General features: G+C 37.2%; 1 pseudogene; it reads right to left on the bottom strand.

Annotated features, from left to right (window-relative positions):
* Positions 1–8054: 8054 nt before the first annotated feature.
* On the bottom strand, positions 8055–8987 carry LOC119536295 (annotated as a pseudogene).
* Between the last annotated feature and the right edge of the window lie 274 nt (positions 8988–9261).

Raw genomic sequence — 9261 nt, 5'->3', positions numbered from 1 at the left:
GAAGTTAGTAAATATCTTGAGATGAATGAAAACAAGAACACAACATACAAAAACTTATGAGATGCACCCAGAATAATTTGGACAGAGAATAAAAATGTGTTTGCAAAGCCTCCTTGAGGGACTGGGACAAAATTAAACTTCCCCATCTGGAGAATTACTGATATTCTCACAAGCATTGGGGACTACCAATTCAGAAGGCCAAGCCCATGATCTTGGGTTTTGCCCTTATGAAGCTTGTTACTGCAAAGGAGAGGTTAAGCCTACTTATAATTGTGCCTAAGAGTCACCCCCAGAGAACGTTTTTTGTTGCTCGGATATGGCCTCTCTAAGCCAACACTGCAGGTAAACTCAATGCCCTCTTCCACTATGTGGGACATGACTCCCAGGGGTGTAAATCTCCCTGGCAACATGGGATATGACTCTTGGGGATGAGCCTGGACTTAGCAGTGTGGGATTGAGAAAATCTTCTTGACCAAAAGGGGGAAGCAAAATGAAACAAAAAGTTTCAGTGGCAGAGAGATTTCAAATTGAGTCGAGAGATCATTCTGGAGTTTATTCTTATGTGTTATATAGCTATCCCTTTTAAGTTTTTAGTGTACTGGAATGGCTAGAAGGAAATACCTGAAACTGCTGAACTGAAACTCAGTAGCCTTGATTCTTGAAGACAACTGTATAACTACATAGCTTACACTGTGTGACCACGTGATTGTGAAAACCTTGTGGCTCCTACTCCCTTTATCCAGTGTATGGACAGATGAGTAGAAAATGGGGACAAAAGGTAAATGAAAAATAGGGAGGGATGGGGGAGATGGGATGTTTGGAGTGTTCTTTTATACTTTAATTTTTATTCTTACTCTTTTTTTTTTTTCTGTAATGAAAATGTTCAAAAATTGATTGTGATAATGAGTGCACAATTGTATAATGGTACTGTGAACAATTGATTGTACACTTTGGATGACTGTATGGTATGTGAATATATCTCAATAAAATTGAATTTTAAAAGAAAACAACTTATGGGATGCAGCAAAGGCAGTGTTGAAGAGGAAATTTATAGCCCTAACCACCTACATTAAAAAAGAAGAAAGAGCTAAATGAAAGACTTAACTGCACACCTGGAGGAACTAGAAAAAGAACAGTAAATCAATCCCAAAGCAGGCAAAAGGAAAGAAACAACAAAGATTAGAGCAGAAATAAATGAAATAGAGAATAAAAAATAGAGATTATTAACAAAAACAAAAGTTGGTGCTTTGAGAAGATCAATAAAATCAACAAACCCTTAGCTAGACTGACAAAGAAAAAAAGACAAGATGCTAAAAATAAAATCTTAAATGAGAGGACATTACTACTGACCCCACAGAAATAAAAAGTATCATAAGAGGATACTATAAACAACTGTATGCCAAAAAAATTAGATAACCTAGATGAAATGGACAAATTCTTAGAAACACATGAACAACCTACATGGACTCCAGAAGAAATAGAAGACAACAACAAACCAATCACAAGAGATTGAATCAGACCTCAAAAACCTCCCAACAAAGAGAAGCCCAGGATCAGTTTGCCTCAGAAGTGAATTCTACAAATCATTCCAAGAAGTAATACCAATCCTGCTCAAATGCTTCCAAAAAGTTGAAGAAGAGGGAATACTACCTAACTCATTCTATGAGGCCAACATCACCCTAATACCAAAGCCAGATAAAGATACTACAAGAAAAGAAAATATTAACATAGATGCAAGAATCCCCAATAGAATAATTGAAAATTGAATCCAACAGCACATCAAATGAATTACACACCACGATCAAATGGGTTTTATCCCAAGTAAGCAATGGTGGTTCAACATAAGGAAATCAATTAATGTAATACATCACATGAACATAATGAAGGGAAAAAAACAACAACACATGATCAAAAGGCATCCAAATTGGAAGGGAAGAAGTAAAACTTTCACTATTTGCAGATGACATGATCCTATATTTAGAAAGTCCTAAAAAATCAACAAGAAAGCTACTAGAACTACTAAATGAATTCAGCAAAGTGGCATGCAAAAAATCAGTACTGTTTGTATACACTAATAATGAGCAAGCTGAGGAGGAAATCAAGAAAAAAATCCCATTTACAATAGCAACTAAAAGAATCAAACATATAGGAATAAATTTAACCAAGGATGTATAGGACTTGTACACAGAAAACTACAAAACACTGCTAAAAAAAGTCAAAGAAGACCTAAAAAAATGAAAGGACAGTCCTTATTCATGGTTTGGAAGACTAAATAACATTAAAATATCAATCCTACCCAAAATGATTTACAGATTCAACACAATCTCAATCAAAATTCCAACAACCTACTTTGCAGAAGTAGAAAAGCCAATTATGAAATTTATTTGGAAGAGTAAGGAACCCTAAATAGCCACAAACATCTTGAAAAAGAAGAACGAAGTTGGAAGACTCACGCTTCTTGACTTTAAAACATATTACAAAGCTACAGTGGTCAAAACAGCATGGTACTAACACAATGATAGATATATCCGTCAATGGAATTGAACTGACTGTTCAGAAATAGGCCTTCACACCTATAGTCAATTGATTTTTGACAAGGCTGCCAAGTTCAATCAATTGGGAAAAAATAGTCTTTTAAAAAAATGGTGCTGGTAAATTGTATATCCACATGCAAAATAATGAAAGAGGACCTCTCCCTCACACCATATATAAAAATTAACTCAAAACGGATTGAAGACATTAATATAAGAGCCAATACTATAAAACTTCTGGAAAAAAATATAGGGAAGCATCTTCAGGATCTTGTTTTAGGCAATGGTTTCCTAGACTTTACACCAAAAGCACAAGCAATGAAAGAAAAAATAGATAAATGGGTGTGATGGTTAGGTTCATGCGTCAGCTTGGCCAGGTGATGGTACCCAGTTGTCTGGTCAAGTAAGCACTGGCTAACCATTGCTGCAAGGACGTTTGTGGCTGGTTAATAAACCAACAGGCTGGTTTATTAAATCATCAGTCAATTGGCTGCAGCTGTGACTGATGACTCAACGAAGGGCGTGTCTTCCACAATAAGGGAATGCTGTTGGCTGGATTTAATCCAATCAATCAGTTGAAGACTTTTAAGCAAGACAGATAGAGGACCTTCACTTCTTCTTCAGCGGACCAGCAAAGCATTTCCTGAGGAGTTCGTCAAGGTTGCCAGTTCGTTTCCTGAGGATGTCATCGAACATCTTCATTGGAGTTGCCAGTTTGCTGACTGCCCTACAGAATTTGGACTCGTGCATACCCACAGTTGTGTGAGTCATTTTTATAAATCTTATATTCATAGATATCTCTCATTGATTCTGTTTCCCTAGAGAACCCTAACTAATACAAAGGGACTTCCTCAAAATTAAAAATTTTTGTGCATCAAAGGACTTTGTCATGAAAGTGAAGAGACAACCTACTCAATGGGAGAAAATATTTTGAAACCACATATCTGATAAGAGTTTAATATCCAGAATATATAAAGAAATCCTGTAATTCAACAATAAAAAGACAAACAACCGATTAAAAAGTGGGCAAAAGACTTGAGTAGACATTTTTCCAAAGAAAATACAAATGGCTAAAAAGCACATAGAAAGATGCTCAATATCAGTAGCTAATTTGGAAACGCAAATCAAAACTACAATGAGATATCAACTCACACCCACTAGAATGGCTACGAATAAAAAAAAACAACAAAAATTACAAGTATTGGAGAGGATGTGGAGAAATAGGAACACTCATTCATCTCATTCATTGTTAGTAGGATTGTAAGATGGTGTAGCTACTGGTGGAAGACACTTTGGCGGTTGCTCTGGAAGCTAAGTATAGAACTGCCATATGAAGCGGCAATCCCATTACTAGGTATATACCAAGAAGAATTGAAAGCAGGGACTCAAATAGTTACTTGCACACAGATGTTCATAGCAGCATTATTTACAACTGCTGAAAGATGGAAAGACCCCAAGCGTCCATCAGCTGATGAACTGATAAACAAAACGTGGTATACACATATGATGTAATATTATTCAGCTGTAAGAAGGAATGAAATCCTGATGCATGCGACAATATGGATGAACCTTGAGGACATTATGCTGAGTGAAATAAGTCAGGCATTAAAGAACAAATACTGCATTATCTCACTGATATAAACTAATTATAATAAGCAAACTCATAGTGAGAATCTATAATATAGGTTACCAGAGGATGGGGAGCTGATGCTTAATTAGTGCAGAATTTCTATTTAGGTTGATTGTAAAGGTTTACAAATGGATGTGGTGATGGTAGCACATTATTGTGAATGTAATTAACAGTGCCAAACTATGTATGTGAATGTGGATGAAAGAAGAAATTAGAAGATAAAACATGGGACTGCATAACACAGTGAACCCTGTTATGGATGATGGACTTGGGTTAATAATACAAGTATAAGAATGTTCTTTCAGAATTATAATGAATATACAACACTTTTACCAGATGTTAATGATAGGGTGGTGTTTCAGTTTGCTAAAGTTGTAGGAATACAATATACCAGAAATGGGTTGGCTTTAAAAATGGGGATTTATTAGGTTACAAGTTACAATTCTAAGGCCATGAAAATGTCTGAATTAAGGCATCAACAAGCGGATAACTTCTCTGAAGAAAGGCTTGTGGCATGCAGGGTTCTTCTGTCACCTGGGAAGGCACATGGCGATGCCTGTTGTTTCTTCTCTACTGGGTTCTGGTTTCATTATCTCTTTCTCTCAGCTCCTGTGGATCCTTCTTGCTTTTCTGGGAGTTTCTCATCTTTCTAAGCTATATGCTGTGAGCAGCCACCTTCCGGATTTGGCCTAGTAGACAAGCTGCAGCCTGCCCTTGAGTTCCCCCCGCCCATCGAGTGGTGCCAAGATGGCGCCCACATCCTGCTTCCGGCTTCTGATGTATGTAACCACCCGCTGTATTCACCAATCATGCTTGTGTGCGTGGCGTTAGCCCATTGGATACACGCAAGGTTTATAAGAAAGTTCCCGGGCAAAGCTCGGGGAGACAGCCCACAAGGAGCCGTACCTGACGGCCGCATCGAGGTTGTTCTCCCCCGAGGTGTCTCGCCCCGGGTGGAACCTGTAAAGATGATGATTGCCTAGTCCCATTAAAAGTTTATCTGCTTTACCACCGCGAGTCCTGAGTGATCACAAGTGCTCCGGGTAAGACGTTGTCCGCACCCTCTCTCCCCTTATCTCTCTGGTCCCCATCGCCGGCCGACCGAGGACTCGAGGCGGGGCGGAGAAGCGCCGGACAATATGCAAATGTCTCTGCCTTTTATCTTCTCATAAAGGATGCCAGTAAAGGATTAAGACCCACCTTGAATTGAGGGGGTCACATCCCAATTGAAATAATCTCACCAAAGGTCCCATCCGCAATAGGTCTGCACCCACAGGGATGGATTAAAAGAACATGGCCTTTTCTGGCATACATAACAGTTCCAAACCAGCACGGATGGTATATGGGAAAATACTATGGACTATAAAAAATAGTACTATTTCAATATTCTTCCATCAATTGTAACAAAGATACTACACTAATGCAAAGTGTCAACAATAGTGGGATAAATGGGAACACTGTATTTTTTACATGACTTCACTGTAAACCTTCAAATTCTCTAATTACAAAAAGGATAATAATTTTTAAAAATATTATGCTAAGTGAAAGAAACCAGACACCAAGTACTAGATATTGTATGATTCCATTTACATAAAATGCAAATATAAATAAATCTATAGAGAGAAATAGATTAGTGGTCATGTGGTACTGGGGAAGAATAGAGACATTGAGAGGTTTCTACTAAAGGGTGTAGGGTTTTTCTTTTTGGAGTGATGAAAATATTCTAAAATTGATTGTGGTGATGAATGCATAACACTGTGATTATACTAAAAGTCATTGATTGTACACTTTGGATGGATTGTATGGTATGTGAATATATCTCAATAAAACTGCTTTTAAAAAAAGATGTTATGAAGCCTCGATAATCAAAATGGTGTACTGCTGATATATAAAGAGGCAGATAGGCTAATGGAGTAGAATAGAATACCTAGAAATAGTCCCCAAATCATACATGAGTACATATATTAAAGCTGACATCTCGAAACAGTAGGGAAAATATTAACCACTAAATAAATGGACAAATATGTAACCACCTAGACAAAAATGGAATAGAATTCATTCTTCATGCCTCACTGAATTAACTTTAAATGTTTGAAAGAAATAATTAAAAAAAAAACTCAAAATACTAGAAAAAAGTATGGGGAAATACTTTTCATCTTAGTGAGCAAAGCCTTTCTATCACCCCAAATCCAGAAGCCATAAATGATCATTAAGTTCAACTATACAAAAATAAAAACTATACTGCATGACTCAAGGATACTTGAAGTAAAGTTAAGGAAATTATATTACGAGTAATTATGCTTCAACTGGGTGCTCAACATTATGCCAAACATTGTAAGGAAAGCAACAGAAGTATACAATATGGCCCTTGCCCTAGAAATTTCAAAACAGAATTACTTTAAAATATGTATTAAAAATAATAAAATAAAACACATTGAGGTGGAAATTTTCACTTAGCACAATAATAAAAATCAAAGTTTGATAACATTCTGATGGCAAGACTGGGGAAACAGGCATTTCAAACACTGCTGATGGGACTGTATGTTGATATAAGTTCTGAAAGAGCAATCTTAAAATATGTATTTAAATTTTGACTTTGTGACCCAACAATTCCATTTTTGGCAGTTTATTCTATAGACAGTCTCTCACCTGTGCAAAATGACATATATACAAAGCTATTCACCACAGCATTGTTCATAGCAGCAAAAGATTAGAAACAACTCAAGTGGCTATCAATAAGGGACTGGAAACATAATATGTGGCATTTATAAAATAGAATATAGTGCAACTGTAAAAATGAATGGGGGCATTCTATATGTACTAATATGAAATGATCACCAAAACATATTTTGAAATAAAAAAAAAGAATTCATTTTTGTATTTGCTTTTATATACATTAGAATTCTCTATAAAGAAATATAAGAAAGTAAGAATTTGGGAGTCAGGGATATGAGAGAGACTTTCACTGATTATCTCTTTACACTTTTTAGTTGTTGAATCATGTAATAATATTGCCTTAGAAGAAGGAAGAAGAGAAGGAGGAGAACTGGAGTGGAGCTGGTTTTTACTGTTACGACCGCCAAATTGAAACTGAATGAAGTCCAGATTCCAACCATTTTTGAAAATCATAGTCTTTCATGACAAGGGATTTTTTCAATGTGCAGTTTGCCCGTAGTTCATTTTTTGTCGTAGAGTATAATGCTGAATTTCCACTGCTGCCTTAGAACTGTTGCCACCTGAATATGGTGGGTTGTCCTCCTGGACCAATTTAGGCTAATAGGCAACAGATAACATCATTTACATTTTTGTGGTAACTTTGGTAACTATTGCCTAAAGCCTGTTGGAAGAGAATGGGCAAAAAACACACATACACACAGACACACAAACTTTGATTGGTCATTAAAATCATCACATATGATTACTGATATTAGAGATGCTTCAGTCCTTTTAAATTAGCTCACAGAGCCTATTAATAAGATAACAAGTTAAGATGCAACCTGTGATTCCTTGCAATTAACTGTTGCAATTGCAGAAAATCCATTCTGCAATTTCACTGCAGGTAGCTGGCAAAGCCCTTTCATTTTTAAATAAGTCTAGATAAAGCCAGTTTGTCAATTATCTCTTATATTTTGAAATCTTATTCATATCCATGTTTAAGGACAAAACAAAGAAAGAAACAAAGAAAGAGAAAAAGAAAATAAAAAAAATAGAGTTCATAAATCTTACATCAAAACCTGGGCCGCATATGTAATAGAAGCAGGGACTTTACAAATATGTAAATACATTTGTAGAAAAAGTCTCCCCTGCTTCCATCTTGCTGCCATGAGTTAAGTCATGAGGAATAACCAAAGGAATAACACCAAAGTTTCTACAAGAAGCATGTATTATTATTATTTTTTTAAATGTATCAGTTATTTAATTAGGTTCTTTGCAAAAAGTTTAGAACACCAATTTGTGAGGATAAACTCCATTTGTGAGAGAGAACACAGAACGCAGATAGCCTTGGAGCTGAGGAACAGCTTTGATTTTTGGCATAAGTTGTGAGTCCACAGTTTTCTGATCAACCTTGCGCTGCTCTGTAAGCTCATATTTCTCTTTCTCTGTGTCGAAGATCTCACCTTCCTGGTGTCTGGGCTTATGCAGCTTCTTCTTCTTGAAGTAAGCATCAGTGAGATGTTTTGGGATTTTCACACTACTTATGTCAACTTTGGTGGAGGTGGCAATGACAAATTTCTGGTGTGCCCTACGCAGCGGAACTCGATTGAGGACCAGGGGTCCAGTCACAAGTAGCAAGCCACTGCCCAGCTGCTTCAGGAAAACCACTCTCTTGCCCCTGTGGCGACCAGTGAGGATGATCAGAACGGTCCCAGGAGTGATGCTGGATCGCAGCTTTCTCACATGCTGACTGAAGGGTTTTTTGCCATGGCTCAACAGCTTCCGAGGCACATCTTCAGTAGGATAATATCTAGGCATTTTGCGAAGTTTAACCACTCTGGTACCTCCATTTTTGTCACCACCTACGGGTTTTGTGACAGTAGCAAGAACCTTCTCCTTCTTTTTCTTTTCAATCCTGGATTTAGCTGCTGAATACTTCCTCTTGTACATGGCCTTTCTGGAATACATCGCAGATCGGGAATATCTGCCAATTCCTCTGACGAGAACTGGGTTTCGACTGCAGTGAGGCTTCCCTTTTTTGGGCTTTTTGGTTTTGAGGCTACTCTTCTTAACCTTGCCACTGGCATCAGCCTTCTTGGCCTCAGGTTTCTTCTCCATAGTTGCCGGCTTTTCAGCCTTTTCACCCGCCATCTTCCGAGATGGGAAAGAGTGCATGTATTATTTTTATAATTAGGAAAAGCAAATAGATTTTTAAAATGTCAATGAGTATAGGCCAAAAATTCTGACCTTCATGTTAACACTGATTCTGTCATTGATTGTCTGTGGGATCTTGGACAGGTCACTCTTACATCTTTGAATCTCAATTTTGCCATATGTAAACTGAGGGTACTAATACCTACATTGCAGGGTTATAGTAAGTCATTGATGTGATGATGTTTGTGAATTCCTAAGTACAGGCTTGGCACAGTGTAGGCACACAGAAGA

This window comes from Choloepus didactylus, chromosome 6, assembly GCF_015220235.1.
Source record: "Choloepus didactylus isolate mChoDid1 chromosome 6, mChoDid1.pri, whole genome shotgun sequence".
NCBI lineage: Eukaryota > Metazoa > Chordata > Mammalia > Pilosa > Megalonychidae > Choloepus > Choloepus didactylus.
Note: the sequence above shows the minus strand (reverse complement) of the source record. Positions and strands in the feature narration are given on the sequence as shown.